Below are 23190 nucleotides of genomic sequence, written 5' to 3' on the forward strand. Positions count from 1 at the left end.
TTTTTTTCACAATTCCATCTCTGGTTCCACAGAACAAATGAAGGCAATCAGATTAGTTTCATTTGTAGGTGTTCGTAAAAGTATGGACGTATGAGGAATCTGCTTAAGTCTACAGACTATTTTTGGCTACATGTATATATCTTATCAGCCATTGCAGAGACTAAGAGGATTTAAAAGGACTACACAAAGTTGTTCTTTGGGGGGAATTTGTGAATTTGAAATTCTTCCAGATAGCAGTCAGACTGTTTGCAAACTTTTTTGTATACTACAGAGTGCAAATTAAAGTGAGATCAGGCGTAACAAACTATATTTTCACATAAATAAATTTTAGACAAGTCAAAGAGAATATTTGACTTAAAGTACGTGAGTCAAGCTCCCTGACACTTTCAAAGCAATATAATAATTGTACTGCTGTAAGTGTCAAGAAAGAAAACATCCACAAAAGGTTCTGCAAGCACAGGACTTCTTACCTTTTTGGTGCCATTGTTTTTGTAACTGTCACTTTCACTTTTTAAATTTTGTGCACTTTAGTGTAAATGTGTGTCTTAGCAAGCTGACTGCTGGAAAAAAAAAAAAAAAAAAAAAAAAGGTGGTGCTGGGGGAAGAAATAAAAGGACTTTTCAGGGACACTGACTTCTTCCAGAGGCCAGATAACTCCAGGTCATAGAGCTAACATTAGGGGTGGCTTTCACAAAAACATATAATACAGCAAAGTAACTGTGGGCTTAAATGTAGCAGTTGTTGCTAGCCATGGCCAACAACCTTTTTTGGGGTACCAAGGGAACAGATGCTTCTCGTACTGCACAAGGCTGAAAGTGGACAAAGTGAAACAGGCTGATGGTGACCAGTGAATTTCAAGATACTGTTTCCTTCTCTTCTTGGACTAGCATGAGATAGATTAGCCAAAAAGATAGCCCTACAAAAGAAGTGGCATCCTGGGAGTATTTGACTTCAAGACCAACACGATCACTGTAAGTCACCATTAGCCACAAAAGGCTTGTACTTGGTATGCTGACTAGTATCCTTCAGAGAAGACCTCTGGAAAAAGAGAAAGGTTTCTGACACTCTGACAGTCTTCATATATTATAAGATCCAATTTTCATAATCCTTGCTGTGTGACATGAACACACTCTTTCTCTTCAAGCACCCCTCACAAGCAGCTACCTTCAGTCTTCATCAACCCTATTCACCAACTTCTTTTGGCTGAGGACTCAACAGCCAAAGACCAAGGAGCTCTCTACACAAGTCTTCTGCATCTCAGAGCTCCATCCTCATCTTCCTTCTTGAGATGCTGAAGATTTTGTTTCTTTGGAGCCTCTGACACTGCCACTGTTAAAAGACAAGGCCTGAAGTGGTCATACAAGGAGAACGCTATTGCTCAGAAATATCCTGCAAGCTAGCTCTGGAGCAATAAATGCTACAGTATCACTGTGATGATCCACCTATATATCTTCTCAGCCCAGCTAATTAACCCAGGCAGATTGCTCTGTTAATGTTGCGATACCGCTTTTGGTGCCCAGGGTAGCTTGAATATGCTTTGAAGACACTGCATTATGCTGTGCAGACATACCCAAAGATGCAAAATGACAAAATATATGAGAGAAAAGAATTATGAAGAATGAAGGAGCATTTTGTTTTCAAGTGCCATGATCAATATCACTCAACAGAAGAAAACCCAAGAAACATAGTCTTCCATTGTCAAATGCACCATGCTTTTCAGACAGATAAACGACTGTGTCAGTCAATAAAACTGTGAACAGAGGCAGCTTGGAAGGGAGAAAACACTTTGAACTGTTTGAATCAGGTTGAAAACAAGAAATGACCATCATAAAGAGGTTTTTAGAAATAAGTTATAATCTCTATAAGAAAACAAATTAAAATTTTCCTTTATTGTATAGGAGCTGTAGACTTCTGCAGAAAAAAAGAAGTTGTAAGTTTACACCTCTAGAATTGAAATTAAATTCATCTTTCCCCCTAAAATGAACAACAGAATGTGGCAACAGGGATTTCTCAAACAAAGAACTAAATTGTTTTTCATCTGATTTCTGTTTTTCACTTTAAGTAGGAAGGAAATTGCTCTTCATATGGAACATTTTTTTTTCCATGAGAAATAAGCAATAGATAGAAAATGCATTTAATTTCCCAAAACTATGTGTTACAGTGAAAGATCCTTTGAACCGAGTTTTAAAATGTTACTATCTGTCAAAGAATTCGGTGCCCAATGATGCAAGTTCTTACTCATTCTAACAATCCCATCTGCTTTCTCAAATGAATATGGATTAACAGGACCTGGGATTTTACCTGTAGGTTGAGAAGTAGGCTTTTATTTCCTGAAAATGAGAACTGACATAAAGGAACTCATTTTTTTTTCTTTTTTCTTTTTTTTTTTCCACTAGCATTCTAAGGCACAATTGTTCTTTCCTTTCTTAACATGGTCAGCTGTGTGATTTGGTAAAGATCTGGAGAGAAAGTTTTTTTCTTTCTGAAGATTTTGCCACTCAAAATATAAATACTACTTGATTCCATATAGCACTTAGCATTTTCAAGGTATTCATTTTTATATAATAATGAGTCAGATTGTGACAGAGTAATGTCTGGGTTAGAGCTGCCATTATGCATTAAATTACAGATTAATATAATACAGACTTTTCTGGATAATACAGATTTTATCCCCTCCTTTTTAACATTATTTCAATCCATCTGAAATCCATTTGAAAACTGTTTTAGAATTCATTATTTCCACCTACGGCTAGAAAACTTTGTCATACATTTCATAAAAAGAACATTCCTCAGAGTCCATTTCCTTTCCATCCTAATACTATAAAAACCTTAATTATAGGACTTAAACTTCAATTCCTTTGTGCTTAGTGTGATGATTATACTAGTAATGTATGACGAGTATTTATTAATACAAATATTTTGCATTTCAATAACACCTTCCACTGAAAGATATCACTCCCCCATTTTAAGGTCATTATTAAATTGTCAGATGAAGTAAATGTAAATGTAAATAAGGGGATTTCAACAGCTAATCTGTGGAAACAACAACAACAACAATAAACTATAAATAAAAATAAAAAAAATACAACCAAAAGCCCCAAACCTAACAACACAGCAACAGAGATGAGACCATTCACATTTCCTTGCTTTGAGTTAAAATGCTTTCATATATATTTTTTAAATATATATATGCACTCATTATTATTTTCCCAGTTCCTCCTACTATGGCATATTAAATAGCAAGAAAAGAAAGATTCCGAATTTGATGTTCAATCCAAAAATGAACATGTGAACCCTCCACCTATACAAAACATATTCTGGTTTTGTTTGGAGATGAACTATATATTTTTTGGTTTAATTTTTGTTTAATGGTCTAAGAATTGAGTTTCTAACTGCACTACTTCCTTAACCTACTTATCAAGGTTAAAAGAAGATTTGAAAATACAAAAAATAAAATAAAAAAATAGGAGTTCAGGAGTTCACTAAGATTTCCTGTATCTTACACAGTCCCAAGTAATGCAGCAAAAGGATTTTTTCTGTTTTTATAAAATCAAGGCACAGTTAATAGTCACTTAAAATATGTTTTGATTCCAGAATTTATTCCTACCTAGACTGTTTCCTGTGACATCACAGGCATGCTCTGAAATGCCCAAGGGTGTGGCTACTAAATTCTTTAGTTTGAAAGTGTTGGATAACTGAACGCAGCCTGGAAAATCCTGGAGGTCTAAACTGGAATTAATATTGACATTATAAGATGGAGCAGTCTAGAAGAGAGAAATGCCAGGCAAGAAAAATCTCAGGACAGTAACAAAAATCCCCAGATGAAGCTGCAAAATTTTTCATCAGAATTTTCAAACTACAACATTTTTTTTTCATGTTTTTAGAAAACAGTAATAATTATTCTTCTCAAATTCCTGTTGAACAGCATATTCAACGAGCATATACAAATACCAGGATAACTTCTTTAGTAAGTTTGGAACAAGAAAAATTTCAGCCTGTTGCTAAATAAAGACCAAGCCACATTACTTGTACTGTAGAAAGCAACATACTGTGAGCAGCACCCACCCATATTGTCCAGTGCCCATATACAATTAAGGAACTAATGCCAGTTTTCAAATATTATTTGATTCTTTGACAATTTAATCCTGAAATAAATTTTCTCTTACTTTCTCCAGGCTACAGAGAACTTTGCCTGAAATTATTTATTCTCTTACAATATGGCACAGTTATTTCTCTTGGTCTGTTGTTTCTATGAGTGATTTCTCATAACTATTCCACGCTATTAAAGGAAATTTTGCCTCTGGCAGGAATGGTAAGGAAATTACAAATGACTATTCTTTGATCCATAGTGCTTACAACCAAAAGATGCTGGTCAAGTGCATCATTCATAGTCTACATGCTAATATAAATACAGAACAGAAAAACAGAATCAGTTTATAGTTACAAAGGAAAATGTAAAGAAAGGTTCAACACAGATTACAAACCTCTAAGTAACAGAATTAACTATCTGAACAGTCCAGGAATTATAAGTAGCTCCTGACATTAATTCCAAATGTGAGTCTTACCAGGATCATGGTCTGAAAATGTCTCCTTTTGTAACCCTGATACTGCTTTTTTTCACCTATTTATATTTCTGTGTTCTACCTATTACTGTGTTGTCATATCCTTGATTAATTGTTATTTTTTAGGACAAGTACCTCATATTAACTGCAAACCATCTGGCTGAAATTCACACATGGCATTCTGTTCTCCCTTTGATGATTACAGGATGTAAATGTTTTCCCTATGGGTCCATAAAACTTTCTTCTTTTTTTTTTCTTTTTTTTAAATCAGTTTCTCTACAGTCTTACTGACAAATTTGTCATTCTGACCACAGAAGTTATATCCATTAATCAGGAGTTAAATTCAACCCACAGAAGTAGCAAAGTGTTCATGCTACAGTCATCACAAATATTTTGAGCACAAGTGTTTCATCTGACCACACCGTGTTTAGCATGAATTAAGCTTGCATCACAATGTGTCTGTGATCTCTAGAAACAAATCTAGTATTGATGTAGGCTTAGACTGGTTTTGAAATAATTGCCTAATCAATTGCAGTTTCATGAAGCAATGCACAGCTTATATCAAATATTCATACAGCAGTACTATAAAGACATACATAAATTTCATGCAGTGAGCGGTGGGTCAGTAAGAGATAGCCTGTAATCCCCTGAGAAGCATAAATTACAAAGCCATAGGAAAAGAAAAAGCCAATAAAACAGGACAAGTGATGGACATTGAAATGTAAGCATGAGAGCTTTAAAGTATGGTGTACAATGTGATACTCAGAAAAGTTTTCACAGTGAAAAGGGAAGGAAAGAAGTTACTAAATGTGTCTGTTTAGGCAAAGTGGACATCATGAAAAGAGGCATAATAAAGCAAAATGAGATATGGTGTAGATTTTGAGACGCTCAAAGAGGAATTTTGCACTCGTCTACTATTGCCCTCCAGTAGGAAAAATTTATCTTTTTTTTTTTTTTAATACTCTCTTTTTTATTACACTGAAAGTATCCTCACTTTTTCTAAGTATACCATATGTCTGAGTTTCTGCATGTGTTCTTTTTAACCCCAGAAATGTTGTCAACATAAAAAGTGGACTTTGGCCACTTGTCCGGAATTTCCAGATGTCCAGCAGCATTGATGAAGGAGTAACCTTGGCTAGGCTTCAGACATCTGGAAATCCCACACAGAGAGACACTACACATGCATTAATGAAAAGCACAAACACTTCAGAGTTTGCACTCAACTCACTGCGCAACGTTGTCTTGTACATGCATGTTAATTTACATTTAAGAAATATGAAGAGATATGAAGGCACTAGTCCTGTATTGAAGAAATATGGTAGGGTTCTAACTGAGGTAATTCTGGGAATGTCTAAGCATTTTAGGGATTGTATTGTCCTCTACAGAGCAAATGTAAATAAGAATGTAAATAAATCTGTTTGCCAATGCTGCAATTCACTATGATATTCCTAGTTAGCATGAACTGGATACCGAAAAGCATGGATCAGAAATGAGGCCCAGTCTCCTGCTTTTATTAAAGTCAGAGGACCAGCTGCAGACTGAGGGACTCATTACTACTGCTACTAAAGTCAAAAGAAAAGATCATCAATTTCTGTGAGTGCTGGACCTGCTTTCAGTGATGAACAAGGAAGACAGGCGATTCGAAGAAGACCACAGCTTTGCTCATGATTGTCCTGAGCACCTGTACTCACCAATGCTGTCAATATAACAAACATAGCCTGCAGCATTTTCAACCACAAAGTAAAACACCTGGAAAGTGCTGGGTTTCGGTTGTGTAGGTGGGGAGGATGGGGAAAGTGAGAGCATAAGGAAGGTGATAATCTATCAGCTGCTGGTATCTGCAACCAGAGAAAATTGACACCAAGATAAAGAAAGGCAGACAATCAAACAATAAGACACCTCACCAGGGAACAGAGAAAATGAGCAGAAAGCAACTTATATGCACGTGGTAGAAGCAAGCTGTGCAAAAGACAAGAAATTATTCAGTGGACAAGACAAAAGCACCAATCAGCCAAGTAGTAGAGTACATGTTCTCAAGGCTCCAAAATGTTCTTGGCAGACCTAGATCAAGCCACCTGTTTCCCTTTTTCTTTCTCTCTCTTTTCTCTCTCTCTCTTTTTTTTTTTTTTTTAAACTAAATTTTCTTCCTATCTAGCGTTGTTTTTTGTCCACACAGTGACTTATTCACACTGTTTATTTTCATTATACAATTTGCAGGACACATAATTTCCTTTCAGAAACACATGTGTATATATATATATGTATATGTATATATATATGTATATATATATAATGTAGCCTTGTTTGTTTTCAGAACCATACTTGTTAACCTAGAAGCACTAGAGTTTAGAGAACAGACACACTGGACACATGGAAATTGTCTTTCAAAGGGATGACTACCTATCAGGAAGGATAATTAGATTTTTCTCTTAGGATGGTTCCAGGCTGGGGGTAGTAAGGATATGGTGGAGAGGTAAATACAGTCAAAAGATCTTTCATGTGCCATTAGGTCAGTTAGAAAGCCAATTGTAATTTAGTTCCTTGGCTCTTGGTAGAAATGTTTAGTGAGGTATGATCTAGAAATTTAGGGATGTTTTTAGAAGATTCATTCTCAGATGTGAGAATTGCAAAGGAGTTGTAGTCTCAAACTAAGTACAAGAAAACCAAAACTAAGGAAAAATATTATTTGATCTCAACTGCAGCCTCCTTTAGCTTCCTTCATAGATTTATTTCATGTGATTATATTTTTCCAGATAAGTTCACAATGAGGTAACGGCCTTCCACTTCTCATGCTTTTCATTCAAAAGAATATGTTTGGAGTCCCAGAAATGTCTTCCAGAAAAAAAAAAAATTACAGAAAAACAATTGTGTTTGAGGTTGTGTCTCTTCTTAGGAAAAAGAACTGCTGTATAAACTGTGGGTTGACCTTGAGCACAGAGAGCCACTGAGTTCAAAGCCAGTTTTACCTGCCCTGTGGTTTTAGGACAGTTCCTTAAATCCTTTAATTTGCTCTGGCCTCAAGCGTGTAGACCATTGTAAGAACATGGGAGCACCTGTGAAGCATCCATTTTATCTTTCCTTATGGGTGGCTTATGTCTGGCCAGAATAAAATTCCCCCAACACAGGGTTTGGAGAAGAAACTGTTGCTTGCCTTGTCAAGGAGACAGGGCAGAGCAAGAGGCACAAAATGTGAAGGGGCCAGGCCCTGCAAGCCCTGTGGTGCCGGAGGCTGTACGCTGCCTGCCTTGACTGACCCATCCCCCTGGAAGTCCCAGCAGGCCCAGGGGCAGCTCAGAAATGGGATAGAGTTGCCCAGTGGTGCTGCCAGGAGGGCGTCCATCTCTTCCTGCCCAGGGGATGGCTGCCACAGGGCCCCTTCAGGCACAGGCCCTGTCAGAGTCAAAGGTCCACAAGCTGGCCTGTCTGCCTGACCCCTCCACTGCAGGCCATGGATGTTTTAATTCGGAGATGTGAGCCTGTTTGCATGTGCCAGTACTTCCAGTCCCTGCGTGCAGTGAAGAGCACGTTCAAGCTTTGCTTTTAACAGTGCGATAAATTAGCACAGCTGTTTAATTCAAAACAATCTGTTTACTTGCCCACATGTGACCATGTAAAGACTACAGGAAATTAAAACATCTAAAAATAGAGGGACTGTCAGGGAAGAAAACAATTAAACAATGCCTCATGAATCGATGCTGGCCATTTCTTTTACCTGTGCACCACACAGGGCTGCTCCAACTTCCCCCTTCCACCCTCACTACTCAGCTGCTCTCAAAGGTAGGCTTGACATTGAAGCTAGCATATCTCCTTTTCCCTCTCTGGAAAATCTCTACCCTTCCATCATTTTGTGGTGTAGACAAAAGAGGTGCTAATGCCTGCTGGTGTTCATGGGTCACCTGTCTGATTACAGGCACAGTTCCTGCAAGACATTCAGGAGCTTGATGTCTCCCGGCTAGATTTGGTGTCTTTAGTCCAGAGAGAAGTGCCCTGCCTCCAGGAACCTGGCACAGGCTGTGGAGGAGCTCTGGGGGATTAATCTGCTGAACTACACCTCCAATAATAGGTTTCAGGATAGGTTTCTCCTGCTGAGTTTTTCTTTTTACAAGCCAGGCAATGTGTAGTGTGAACTCCACTTCTGACTGTATTAATTTATTTTTTATTTTTATTTATTTTTTTTTTAGTGAGTGAAGTCTGATGCAAAAACTGACTAAACAATAAGATACTAAGTTTATTGTGAAAACATTCATATTTTGTGCTAGAACTGGAAACTGACAAAAAAAAATCTTGTGGAAAGTATTTTGTAAACAATATACTTGGATGTCAACCTTCTCCATAAACACTCACCAAATCCATCACTCTTCTAAAAAAATTAGCTCATTAGCAGTATTGTCCTTGTGTGTCCTGTATGAATACTTGTCATAAGAATGATCTGGGAAATTCCTGCAAGGGTAAACTTGCACTATTATCACTGCTACAGTAACAAAACCACAGAGGAACAATTAGAATGGTTTGCTGCCCGGGTTACTCCCCATGCAAGTGACTGAGCAAGCTGTAATTTCCTTGGGCTCTTCTGATTGAATTTGTTTCATATAACTTCAGACATTAAGAAATAAGCCGTTTGTAGAAACTAGTTTTCTAGGACATCCTCCTTGATCCACTGATGGAAGGAGGGAGAAAGAAAGATCTCAAAGGGTGATATTTTAGACACTGATTTAAGGGATAAACGATATGCACTAGTAGGGTAGATCTCTCTTTCCATCAACTATAGAGGACCTTAGAAAATAAAGAAGCTGAAATGTAGGCCTTTGCAGGAACTAACAAAAATCTAGATGAGTAACACACTTTTTTATTTTCGCTCCTTCCACTTGATTAGACTTGAACTACACTTGAATTTGCTTTCTAAATTGCCTTTTTCTTCATCTTCAGTAATTGCTCCTCAAACTGTGTTCTGTTCTCTCTACCTCTATGGCTTATTTAACTATTCAACTGACTGTTTTCAGCTCTTGGGAGTTGCCCTCATATCCTGTTCTGCACAGGCCAGGCATAACCTTGTATACAAGGAAAATATTTCAGTGGTTTTAAACCTATAGAACGATTGTGAAATTCAGCTTAGCACTTCAGTTATTATAATAACTTATTTTCTACAGAATATTTAAGGTGCAGTTGACATTATTTGGAGACCCATACACTTTACTTGCATTGCATAAATACTGCTAAGATACTGTGATATAGATCATATAATGTAGAGAATATTTGATTTACAGATGAGAAAAATGAAGTATGAGTTACAGATGAGTAAGCTGAGAAGTGAAGTGACATCCTCACTCCTATGAAACAACATTCTAATAACCCAGAGACAGTCCCAATACATTATAATTATTCATAACTTCAGCTTTTGCTTTTTTAGGATTTCAGTAGGACTATTCACATGCTTATGGTAAAGCAACATACACAAGAGTATTATGACCACAGTGGTGAGTGTGTGAATTGGACATCCCAATAATTAACACAGGAGAAAGACAAGTTCAGTAAACAGGAGCAGTGTTTTTTAACAACAGGATACAAGTCACTTGCATTGTACAAAGGACAAACTGAACCTCAGGTAATTGTCATTCAGTTAAACAGTGGAAGGAGAGTAGCAAAGCAATGTAAATACATGACATGATCAACTGTGCTAAATGAGGCAAAGCACAGGGACTGCACACACTGTGCTTGGAATATCAGACCCTGCAAAAGGGAAATAGAGGTCAGTCCCCATTAACATGTAAGAAAAAAAACAGGGTCAGTGGCAATCAGAGAAAGGGCAAGAGGTGATTAATAATGGCCTTTTCTCTGTCTGAGGCAGTGGGCCTTTCTCACTGATATCTGAAAGACATGAAACGACACAGCAGGAGGAAACAGCAGTGGCAAAGCCTCAGCAGTGGTATCAGGGGGCAGCTTTGGCAGCTGACCCAATTTACATTCAAAGCAAAAGTGTCTGACTTCCTTCATGCAGAAACTGCATGGGCAGGAACAGCAGCACATTTTTCTATAAACTCCTCTTCTCTGCTTTTGCACATCTCAAACAGGTGATGTTAGCCCATACCTATACACCCAAGCGGACCACATAACTCACAAAGAAAGGAACAAAAGTGCTAATGCAGCACAGGGTAGTGAAACAACATTTCATGCCCATATTTTCTTTCAGTGTTAAAATTGTATTGTTCTAGTTATGGGAAAATATTTGGAAAAGACAGGAAAAGATCAATATTTCATAAGGTAGCAATATTTTAGAGAACCTCACTTTAGAGTCCTGAAGTATTTTACAAATACCTATGAATTCGAATCTTGGATTGTAGTTCTGTCAGGTCAGTACTAATCCTCGTTTTATATATAAGAAAACAAAGGTAAGGGGACATAGGGAGTGCTATTTTCTTACCATACTCAGGGTTGCCTTTAAGATTTTCAGTGGATCTTGAAAGTTTTTGCTACAGTCACAAATGCACTGTCAGTCACTGAATTCTGGCACTTGAAACTTATTTTTAATACAGCAGGTAACTAAATCAACAAAGGCATATGGAGGACTATTTTTATTGAAAAGAATGTTTTAGAATGGATATGATTTGCATATGGTTTCATGTAAATGAAGGTGAAATTTGTTTCAGAAGGGGAATTTTGGAAGATAAAATATGTTGTTACTTGTGTTTCCATAAGAGGTAATTCCTGCCTCCAGATGCTTAAAAACCCATACAGAAGACTAAGGGCTGATGGAAACATGCAAATCAGCTGGGAAAAAAATGAAGAAATAATAAAGTAATTCTGGTCAGCATGTCAGGCAGTGACCTGGGAAACATTTTTCACCCAAATACCAAATCCTTAACTGTCAGGAATTGTGCACTTATCTTGACTTGGAACTCTGCATATAAAAAAATGTGGAAGAATCTGGCTGGGAGCACATAATGCTTTCTTTTCTTTTCCTTTAAAAGAACTAGAGTCTATCTTGACAGGAAAGAATCCAAACAGTGCAGCAATCATCCTTTGAAAGCTTCAGATGCTAATCGTGTTTTCATTAACAGTATGTCGGTGATATGGGGATTCAACCTAAATTACTGTGATGATTTCATGTTAATGGGTATTTAAGTAAAAGGTAAGACATTAATCAAAGATTAGAGAAATGTATGCTAAATTATTGTGATATATGTATAACTGAAAGGAAGTGTTGAAAGGGAAAGAGATTTCTTCCTTGGAAGAATAAAAATTAAAACCTATGGCAAGACAGACTCAAGGTAAAAATACGTCTGAAGATGCTGAATGACTGCTTTTTTTTTTTTTTTTTTTTTTTTTTTGTCTGTCTCTGTATTTTTCTTCTTCCTGTGGGAAATAAGTAATTTGTCTGTAAAAAGTATTTGGAATCAGTAATTAAATGGAGGGTCGAAATGAATGTTAGTCAGTCGGTGTAGACTTGGTAGCTGCTAGAACAAGAATTATCTTCTAGGTTAGAAGAACTAATTATAAGTCCTCTTTAATAATGTCTCAGACTTGCAAACGTAGCTGTGATGGACGGTACCACTGAAATCTGACTTCAAGTTCAGTTTGTCTGTAAGGTTTTCTTAGGAGCCATATATAAAGAAATCAAATGATACAAAGCAAAAGAGTAATTTTGGACATGTTCTACAGTGCCTTTGGCTGTTTCTGTACTGGGAGAGATCTAACTTAAATTATTCCTCTGTGAATTTGAGTCCTTTTGCTGGAAGGCAGATGAGTGGCAGCCATGGCCCTGTGTCCCACTGATCCCTGAGGGGCAGAGCGGGCTACTGAGGGCTGTAAAACAATGAAGCAAAATAGAACTGCTTTGAAATTTGTTCTCTCCTTTGTAAGACAAAGATTGTCTTTGGATCACAGGTCTATAAAAATAGTTTCAACCTACTTCTGCCTTTCTTAGCACTCCAGTCTTATGACAGCCTATTTGGGCCTGAAGTTAAGTCACTCTTCAAAGGAAAAGCTCTTGCCTGAAAGGTACCCATAGTCCTGAGCATTGAAAACAATACAGAAAAAAAGCAGCAGGAAAGGGGAGATATTTTTAATAACACCTGCATCATTCCCAAACACTCTGCTAGACTCTTGAGCAGAGAAATGAGCTGGACCACGGTGAAACCAAAGCCTTGGTTTTGCAGCTGGCCACCACCTTCCTGACACCAGAACATGAGGTGACCTAGAGTTCCTGGCAGTCACTTCCCTAGCCTGTGCAGGGCTAGGGAAAACTTACATCTCCTCTTTCATGCAAGGTGATTCCTTTCTGCCAGAGAAAAATATTGCTCTGATCTGCAGCTTCTGCTTCCCTGTCTGCACTTTGCTGTGTTTTGATGATCTTTGGTAGCTTATTTGGGTGGTGCTTTGGGGACCCAGGAATTGAATTTGATGATCCTTGTGGGTCCCTTCCAACTCGGTATATTCTATAATTCTGTGAGGTTTTGGCCACAGAGACCTTAGTTTTCACAGAATGTTTTGGGTTGGAAGAGACCTGAAAGATAATCTACTTCCAAGCCCCCTGACATGGGCAGGGATGTCACCCACTAGATCAGGTGCTCAAAGCCCCATCCAACCTGGCCTTGAACACTTCCAGGGATGGGGCACCCACAGCTTATCTGGGCAACCTGTGCCAGTGCCTCACCAGCCTCTGAGTGAAGAATTGTCTCCTAACACCTAATTTAAATCTCCCCTTTTAGTTTACAGCCATTACTCCTTGTCTTGTCATTATCTGCTCAAGTAAAAAGTTATTCTCCATCTTCTTTGTAAGCCCCTTTTAAGTATTGAAAGGCTGTGATGAGGTTTCCCCAGAACCTTCTCTTCTTCAGGCTGAGCATCCTCAGCAATCTCAGTCTTTCTTCATAGGAGAGGTGCTCCAACTCTCTGATCATCTTCGTGGCCCTCTTCTGGACCTGCTCTAACAGGTCCATATCCTTCTTGTGCTGGGGGCCCCAGACCTGGATGCAGCACTCCAAGTAGGGCCTCACAAGGGCAAAGTAGAGGGGGAGAATCACTTCCCTCAGCCTGCTGGCCACTCCTCTTTTGATGTATCCCAGGATGCAGTTGGTCTGCTGGGCTGCAAGTGTGCACTGCTGGCTCATGTCAAGCTTTTTGTCCATCAGAATCCCCAAGTCCTTCTCTGCAGGGCTGCTGCCAATGAGTTCTCCACACAGTCTGTACTCATGTCTGGGATTTCCCTGACCCAGGTGTAGCACCTTGCACTTGGCCTTGTTGAACTTCTTTAGGTTGAGCTTCACTAGATAAACATATCTAGTTTGTCCAGGTCCCTTTGGATGGCATTCCTTTCTGTTGTATCGACTGCACACAACCCCTGGTGTCATCTGCAAACTTGATGAGGGTGAACTCGATCCCACTATCTACATCACTGATAAAGATATTAAACAGTACCGGTCCCAGGGCAGACCCCTGGGGGACAGTGCTCATCACCGGCCTCCACCTGGATATAGAGCCATTGACCACAACTCTCTGGGTGCGTCCTTCAAACCAATTTCTTATCCACTAAATGCTCCACCTTTCAAATCCATATCTCTCCAATTTGGAGATCAGGATGTCATGTGGTACTGTGTCGAAGACCTTACAGAATTCCAGGTAGATGACATCAGTCGGTCTTCCCTTAACAACTGATGCTTGAACACAGATATTGTTCTCCCACTGTCATTTTCCTGGGTGCCATTTTCTCCTAGAAATCCAAACCCACACATTCAGTTTTGTGACATATCTCCTTTTCCTAAGAGATGCTTTCCATTGAAACCCATGCTCCATCTCTTGTTTCTCTGTAAGGTGTCCTTCCTGACAGACTTGTTACCTGAGTAGAAATGGTCTCATTTAACCATGTGCAAACCACCTGGTCTCTTGTGTGGCCTTACTCTGAAGGTCTCCTTAGCAAATCCACAGCAGGAGGAAAACTTGAGGTCTTATGTCTACCTTTGGGACATTTCTTTTTTTTTTTTTAAATCAAGATTTGATGTTGCTACGGAGGACATGAGGTATTTTCTCAATGCTTTCTAAATTCCAGTGCTTAAATTCGTGAATCCACTTCAGGCAAATTAATGGTTGCTATTTTGTTTACCAAGCTTGAAAGGACTAAAAGCCTGCAGTGACACACTAGATTATGTCGATCTCATTAGCATTTCATTAGTCCTCTACTTTTTCTCATTAAAATCTCAACCTCATGTAATTTCTCTGCCTCCCTCCTCAGATAAGTAAGAAGGCTCAGATGCTGATATTTAATGGACTTGGGCTTTTTCCCTGTTTCCAAGGTACACTTGCTACAGGCACTTGCTGAGCCCTGTCAAGCTGATATTTTTAATAATACACTATGTTCTTATTAGTGTTCATGTCTGTGAATCACATTGAGCTGAAAGAAATTTCCAGCAGTTGTAGGCTCCATGCACAGCTTGGTATAACTTCCCTAGCAACAGGAATCTAACGTGACATGGGTTTGTGTAAAATTTATGGCTCAAAAATCTTTTCTGACCTTTTGAAACTTGTGTGTCTCTAAGGGTGACAAAGATAGGGCTGCTCTGGCTCCTGAGGGTCCCATCCTTCTCTCACACATGCACAGAAGTTTCGCCTTCCAGTTCAGCTTCTGGTTCTGTTCTGTTTCCTGGAAGTATAGGAGAAACCCCTTTCTCCTCATATCCTTCATGTTCCACAAGCAAGATATTAACAACTGAAATGTCAGAATATTCAGAGGGGCAGTACAATTCCTCCACTGGCTGAGGTCCCTTGGTTTGTCCGCTCAGAGAAGAGGAGGCTGAGGGGGGGCCTCATGGCGGCCTGCAGCTCCTTCACGAGGGGAGCGGAGGGGCAGGCGCTGAGCTCTGCTCTCTGGGGACAGCGACAGGACCCGAGGGAACGGCATGGAGCTGGGACAGGGGAGGGTCAGGCTGGGTGTTAGGGAAAGGTTCTGCACCCAGAGGGTGGTCGGGCACTGGGACAGGCTCTTCAGGGCAGTTATCATGGCACCAAGTCTGTCAAAGTTTTGGAAGTGTTTGGACAACATTTTCTGACATATGGTTGATTTTGGGGTGTTTCTGTGTGGAGCCAGGAGTTGGACTTGTTGATCATTTTGGGACCCTTCCAACTCAGAATATTCTATGATTCTATAATTCTAAAGATCCCCTTTAAAAAAGGCAATTCAATAAACAAGGTACAGAAAGAGAAGGAACACTATGGGGAAAGCAGTCTTCTTGTCTTCTGTATGATGCTGTCTGAATATCTGGAAGTTACAGCAAAAATCTATAAAAGCAAAAATATTTTAGATTCCTTTACTAGCAATGCACAAAATCTGCTAAGGCTGGAACTGGAAAAAAAAATAAAGGGGGGTGGGAAATGGGGGGACACAACACTTAAAAATGCCTAGCAGATTTCTTTCTTTCAGTAGCTATTTCTTATGGCTCCTGAGCTTGCCATCGTTGCTGATTTTTCTGAAAAAAAAAAAAAGAAAGAAAGAAACTGAGGTATTTTCTAGGCATTGAAATAAATTGCAGTCTGGTTGGTACTGAACAGCAGGTTTCATGGAGAAAGATGTCTGTAAACTTTGGATAAGAACCTATAGATCATTATCTACCATATTCCATACTAGGAATAGTTTGTGGAGTTAGAAGAACATAATTCATCTGTCACAGTTGTTATCTTTTTAGGCTTTAAGGAACCAGATACAAATAAACAATGATTATTTGTACTTGATTGCAGGGTATTTTTCGTACCTCGTACTTTGATGACCACATGCTTGAAAACTCCACATTGGGTCTTTCAAATGTGAACTCTGGAATGAAAACTGTTTCTATCTTGCGAGGATGGATTTTGGCATAGAAAGATCCTGATTTTTAATAAGGCTTTAAAGTGCTTCCACAAAAACATTAGCAAAAACAATAAACCTCCTGTGGTTATGATTGTAAATAACCATAAAAAATAGTTATTTACATTACTCAGTAGTAAGTCATATCATAAACACGTATGAGTTTAAAAGACAGGAAATTGTGAGAGAATAATGACTTAACATCACATGATTAAGCATCTATCTGCACTTATGTTTTTTTCTTTGGTCTGCTACAAATGAGTTGGAGATAGATGTGAAATATGGAAAGATCAGAATCAGTTCAAGCTGTTATCATTTAGAAGATGGTAAACATAATTTACTGAAGTTTCTGGTGGTTGTTCCAGCAACTTTTATAAGAAGGTCATTTTCCCCTGAGTAATATTTTAATTCATGGACTTCCAGTAATTTCATATTCCTGTATAAATAAGGGCTTTGCATTTAAAGGCAGAGATGAAAATATCCACATAACAGCATCTGACACAGGAGTATGAAAAAGTTACAAAATAAATGTCATAAATGTTACAAAAAGTCTCTTGCTGATTGTGGTAATTGAAGGGTAGTTGGAATTTTAAAAATAAATATTTTATATATGTGTGTATATATATTTACGTACATATAAAAAGGGAGCCTTTTGTGGACTCCTAATTATATAGAAACATTTCTCCAACATCAAAATGAACAGTGTAGATGCTCACAAACTAATGTTCTCTGCAGACAGTCATACTGTCACTTCTTTTGTTAAAAAATAGTTTGTCATATTAATGCCAGATGATCTTTAATTCTGTAACATTTACAATGTTAATAACTATTATGGCTCTATTTGTTGGATGAGACATTCAAATCCCTTCTCGTACGAGATTGTAGTCCCTTACATGGAGTTCTCTCCTCTGCTCCAATCAAACTACTTTGGTGTCTAATCCCAAACCCACAGAAGTAATTGAAAAGAATTCTTTTAACTTCAGCGGGATTCAAAACAAGCCTTGAGCAAGTAATCATCTGCAAATGGTTCATCATCTGACCCACAAAATTCATTTAGTATTCAGCTTAATGGAGTATTTAATTAAAAAGCATCATTAAAGTGCAAAATAAGGAATATTCATTGTTAACTGGCTGGATTTCACATGAAAAAAAAAAATCAAGATTTGAAGAGTATTGTCTTTTCTGGCTGGTAACTAAGCTTAAAGATCATCTTTTTCCTTGATTTATGCCTAAAACGTAGTGAGCCTCATCAGACAGTCCAGAAATACTCATCTACATAAATCTTTTAATATGGTATAATTTTCATGACAGTCCTCAGCAATCTATTGCAGTGCTTTGACTAAAGATCTTACAAGCTAGAAAAAAAATGAAATATGATGTTTGAACACCTTCCATTTAGTTTTGCAAGGTTTATAAATTAGTTTTCCTGTCTATTGTGAGCTCAACTGCTACCCCAGGGAGATCCCCTCAGTTTCTGCAGTGCATTAGAGGCATAAAGGACATACCCATACAAACGGGTCCCAGGAGCCATCCTGTATGTCTGAGCAGCACTGTTGCTGCCCACACCAAAGACATATGGAAGTAAGTTGGACCAAGGGTGTCAGCTCTACTGCCTCTCCCCAGTTTGCTTTGTGTGGGGCACAAAGGCTGTAGATCCCAGTATCCCATGTTCCTAAACGTACGCCAGGATTGGTAGGGCCAATTACTTTTGGTAGGGCCATATTAAAATAGAGAATCACTGTTAAGAGTAGATTTCGTTCTTGTTGGTTAAATTATGGGAAATTCTGGGTCAAATTAAGTCCTGATCATTTTATTAACTTCAGCAGTCTTAACGAAGACAGTGAGCAATATTGGAAAGGGGACAATTCATTGTCTGTGGTTTCTGAAGCCAGAAAACCTCCAGGAGTTATCTTGCTTAGTCACTGGTACTGCTTTACCTTGAAGGAGGATGGATGGGTTTAGCAGTGCTGACATTAAAAAGTCTGCAGTTTCTTTCATGCACACCTACCTGTGCATGCACACTCACATAGAGTCGCTTAGGAACAGAGCCATAGATGGAAAGATGCAGTGACCCTGAGAATCTTCATTTCTGACTTTCAGACATCCATTTTCCTGAATTCTTGGAGTCTAGAAAGGCTTCCAGCTGAAACTAGATTCGAAGCAGCCATTCTGCTGGGCTTAGCAGTGGAGAAAAGGGACCAGCCTCTCAGTCTCAGCATCTCTGTACTGGGCACCTCTAGGCTGGGGAGCAGTCTTGTGGAAACAGTTTATAATGTGGGACTGAACCCTCTCAGGCCCAAGTCATCTGAGCGTTGTAGACACTATGCCAAGGTATAAAAGGGAACCTGTTATACCTTGTTTATTTGTTTTCTAATCCATCTCACCACTAGCTATTTAGGACAGATTTTTGAATGCAAATGGCTGAAAACGACAGGCCCTTGGCACAAACACTGTAGATGACTTGTGCTATAAGCCTAACTACTGGATAGTGTTTCAGGACACTGACCAGTTTGATGGCCATAAACTGGTCTTAGCATGAATTAAGCTTGAAGAGACTCCACAGTACAAGCCCAGAGTCACTTCTGGGCAGTGCACTGAACTCCAGAGGAAGTCTTCTGGCACTTGAAGGGCTCAGGGGGTGAAACATGAGTTGTGGGGACTGTGTGTCTACTTGTTGGACTCTAACACTCATGTACCTGAATCAGTCTCTAAAACTGTAGAATGCATTTGGTTATCAAAGAACAGGGATTTTCCATGTTTCATGTTACTCTTTCTCTCTGTATGTTCTCTTTGATAAATACAATTGGTCTTTGGCAAACCTGCTACAAATCACGGAAGGCAGAAAGCTGTGTCTAAGCCTGACCATTAATGAAACCAGTTCATTGATTTCTGGTAGTACACAGCGTTCCTGAGTGCAATTAATTTATATGAACAGTACAATAGATTTTGTTCTCTAATCTTATTCTGTTATTTCATGAAAGGCTAATGTGATATAATAGATGGGACTAGTGCTAGCTCAAGGAAGAATGCTTCCATTTCTGAGTATTTTAGGTCATCATAGCAGAGATAATGTAGGTTTCAATAAATGGAAGAAGCTAGGACCTATTTAAAATCTTCTTCAGTTCCTGTGTCCAAAACAGTTGCTCAATTAAGCACTGCTTGTTTCTGTTAGGATCTAGTAGTTAATAATACTCGCCAAGGCTCATGTCCCAGTCATACATAACTGGAACTCATGTACTCAACTGAATGCTTCACTGGTACAGCTGCTGGGAACTGGGTTTCCATCTAATGACAGCAGCATGACAGTGATGGAGGCTTAATTAAGACAACATTAGTGGAGGTTATGAAGACAGGCTGAGAGAGTTGAGGTTGTTCAGCCTGGAGAAGAGAAGGCTCCAGGGAGACCTTATAGCTGCTTTCCAGTGTCTAAAGGGGGCCTACAGGAAAGCTGGGGAGGGACTCTTTGTCAGGGGGGTGTAGTGATAGAACAAGGGACAATGGCTTTAAACTAAAAGAGAGTAGATTTAGATCAGATATTAGGAAGAAATTACTCAAAGGGCGGTGAGGTACTGGCACAGGTTGCCCGGAGAAGCTGTGGATGTCCCATCCCTGGAAGTGTTCAAGGCCAGGCTGGTTGGGGCTTTGGGCAACCTGGTCTGGTGGGAGGTGTCCCTGCCCATGGCAGGGGGGTTGGAACTAGGTGGTCTTTAAGGTCCCTTCCAACCCAAACCATTTTATGATATATCTATGAATATCTGTTGAAATGCTGTTACCGCCATAAGTGTTATTTTAGCAGGTGTGAATGATAAGCTTCAGTCTACATTGCCAAATGCAGCTTTAAATCTGACCAAAATAAGAAGAAAGCTAAACAAAGGATGACTGCAATTAATACGTTTTATAAATATACATACGTTTTTTTAATCCTCATTTTTTGGCAGATTAGGACTTTTCAGATTCTGTTTAAACAATATGTTGTGGCGCAATGGCAGGTTTTAGAACAGTAAACCGCTGGCTAAGATGACAACAAAAAGCTTATGTTATCGTAGTAAACTGAGACACCTGAGTTCCTTGCTAAGGGCAGGATTTCACAGTGACTATCAAGGAAACTCACTTTTGTTAGCTTTGTTTCTATTTTGTTAAAGTTCTACACACTAAAGTGCCTAATATGGCTGTAAGATATTATTCACTTCCACTGTGCAGGGAAACTCTCCCAGGTCTGATTACGCCAGTGTTAAAATATAAAAAGGCAGGTTCCCAAATCGCTTTATTCTTGCTATCAGTATAAAAATGGGCTGCATGGAAATAAATAAATAAATAAACAAGCAAACAAACAAATAAATAAAGGCCTGGCATGCTACCTGTAGCCAGTGCAGAAAAGTTCTTCTACCCAGTGATCCCACCAACTGGTCTGCAAGACTCCCTCCAATCCTGCGCTGACTTACGTCTCATTGAAGTGGCAGGGTTTTTTCTCCCTCTGCAGTTGGGGGCTGCACACGCAGCCCCTGCAGGCTCTGGGGAATAGATGGTGGCCATTTTTACAGCACTTGGCCAACAGACTCCTTGCATCATGGCTGGGATGGTACCCTTCCTGCTGCCAGCCCTGCTGTACGAGTCCACCTGCAGACAGTCCCCCTGCAGGAGTGGATTCTGCATGAAAAATACTGCACCTTTCTTTGGAAATCTCCCACAGCCTGATAAAGACGGATGAAATAATTTCCCTGTCTATTCCCCATGGAGCCATCCTCTCCAGAGTGGTCCCAGGCTAACCGAGATCCTAGAAATACATTTCTGCAAAGGCAGCTGCTTTCACACAGCAGTCATAAATACTATGTGAAAAGGGAACAAAGGATACATATATAATGATCAAGAATTTGAAGTCTTCATCCAAAGGTAGGATGGGATTTTTTGTTTTCTAATCCATTTTACCTTCTTCAAAGAAAGCTCAAGCATACCTAAACCATTTAGATGATTGATTGTCTAACCTATTTCTTATAATTACTAGAGATTTTATAATTTCAAATTCAATTGGAATAACTGAATAAATTTCAATACTTCATTCCCCTAGAATAAAATTTAAGTTATATTGTTATTGCTGTGAGGATCTCAGCTCTCTCACCATGTACCAGCAAGGTGTCTGATAACTGATTCAAGGCTGAGTACACACCTGGAGAGCTCTCAGTGCAACAAGAATTGTACCTGGAGATTTCATGTGGGGAATTCTTCCTTCCTTGAGGTATTTTACAATAGACCAATCTAAAGAAAATCCTCAGGATTTTTTTTTTCTTTCCCCGATGTTATTTCAGAGATTTGGAATCTCACAAGCTTTCTTTCATTGCACAATTTTGCTGTTTAGGTGGCCAAAAAGGTGGAAAGCAAAGGGAAATTATGCTTACTTAAAATGTGCCCACCAAATAACATCAAATAGAATTTGGTAGGTAACACTGATTCTTCAGTTTAATGACAGAAAAAAATACAATGAAAAAGGTGTAGAAAATGAAATATAAGTCAAAAGGAAAGAGAGAGTCCTAAGGCTCAAAGAATGGACCATAACAAATTAAAGAAGAGAGAAACAGAACAAAGTCACAATGTGAATTGAGAAAATAAGGGAGAAAGTTAGGTGTTTCACAAAAGAATGAACACATTTTCCACATGAAAAAGAGAGGCAAGCAGTGAAGGAAAACAGTGGGTTCATAAAACAGATGAAATTAACTTTTGTGTTGATGGTTATCAAAATTTTGTGCTACTAATGGGATAAAAAATTCTTCAGAAAAAATAAGAATGAATGATGGAAAAATTTAAAAATAGTACCTTTGTGTTTTCTATGTAAAAGTTATACATTTTATTAATGCTAAAGAATGTAAAGAAGTTGAGGCAAAAAAAAAAAAAAGATTCAATGATTTCTCAGGAAATGTTTTGCAGAATTGCAAACCACTCAACTCCTAATATTATGGTCCTTACAAGGGACCGGGATGCTCTTCTAAGAAACCTTGGATGCCCCATCCCTGGAATTGCTCAAGGCCAGGCTGGATGGGGCTTTGAGCAACCTGATCTGGTGGGAGGTGTCCCTGCACATGGCAGGGGGGTTGGAACTGGGTGGTCTTTAAGATCCCTTCCAACCCAAAACATTCTGTGATTCTTTGAGTCTTCCTAGTTAATTGGTAGGCATTTGCCCATGAGCTTCAACATGAAAAGATGAGATCCTAGGAAGAACATATATGAAAACACAGTGCATATCCCACTCATATGTATTCAATAAGGTTAGAGGAACTGGGAAATTACAGTTGAATGGGAGTAAAATTCTGCTGGCAATAGGGAAATGCAGCAATCTTTGCAAGTGTTATGTATATCTTCTGCCTCCTGGTTTTCTGAGGCTGATTACAGGACTCGCATGCCAAACACTCAAGAGCCCTTTAATTCTCAGTGGGAGACTATCATCTCAAAAATCAAATCATGAGCATCACATATTCTGATATAAAGTGCTGAAGGAAAATGTCGGCTCAAAATGAGCCACTTCGGGACACTTAAGAAGGGCCACATTTTGGATTAACTTTGGCTTCTAGCGCTTATCAGTGATGAAATAAATGGCAAATTGAAAATTAAAGAGGGAGAAAAGCACAGGCAGAGGAAAGGGTGTTACAGAACTGCCCGCATGGAGCATCAGGCACAGGAAACAGAAAGCCAGTGCCCCAGTGCAGTTTGAGGGGGGCAAGAAGAGAAGATATAAAAAGAGATATGAAGAAATCTATGCATTATTAGAACTTGGATGGCAAAAGCTTTTGCTCAGGTGAGTAAGTGTTT

General features: G+C 39.0%; 1 protein-coding gene across 2 annotated transcripts in view; it reads left to right on the forward strand.

Annotated features, from left to right (window-relative positions):
* The window catches only part of SMLR1 (small leucine rich protein 1), an 88667-nt gene that overhangs the window by 6345 nt on the left and 59132 nt on the right, over positions 1-23190 (forward strand). The window lies entirely within an intron of this gene.

This window comes from Cygnus atratus, chromosome 3 (genome assembly GCF_013377495.2).
Source record: "Cygnus atratus isolate AKBS03 ecotype Queensland, Australia chromosome 3, CAtr_DNAZoo_HiC_assembly, whole genome shotgun sequence".
NCBI classification, from domain to species: Eukaryota; Metazoa; Chordata; class Aves; order Anseriformes; family Anatidae; genus Cygnus; species Cygnus atratus.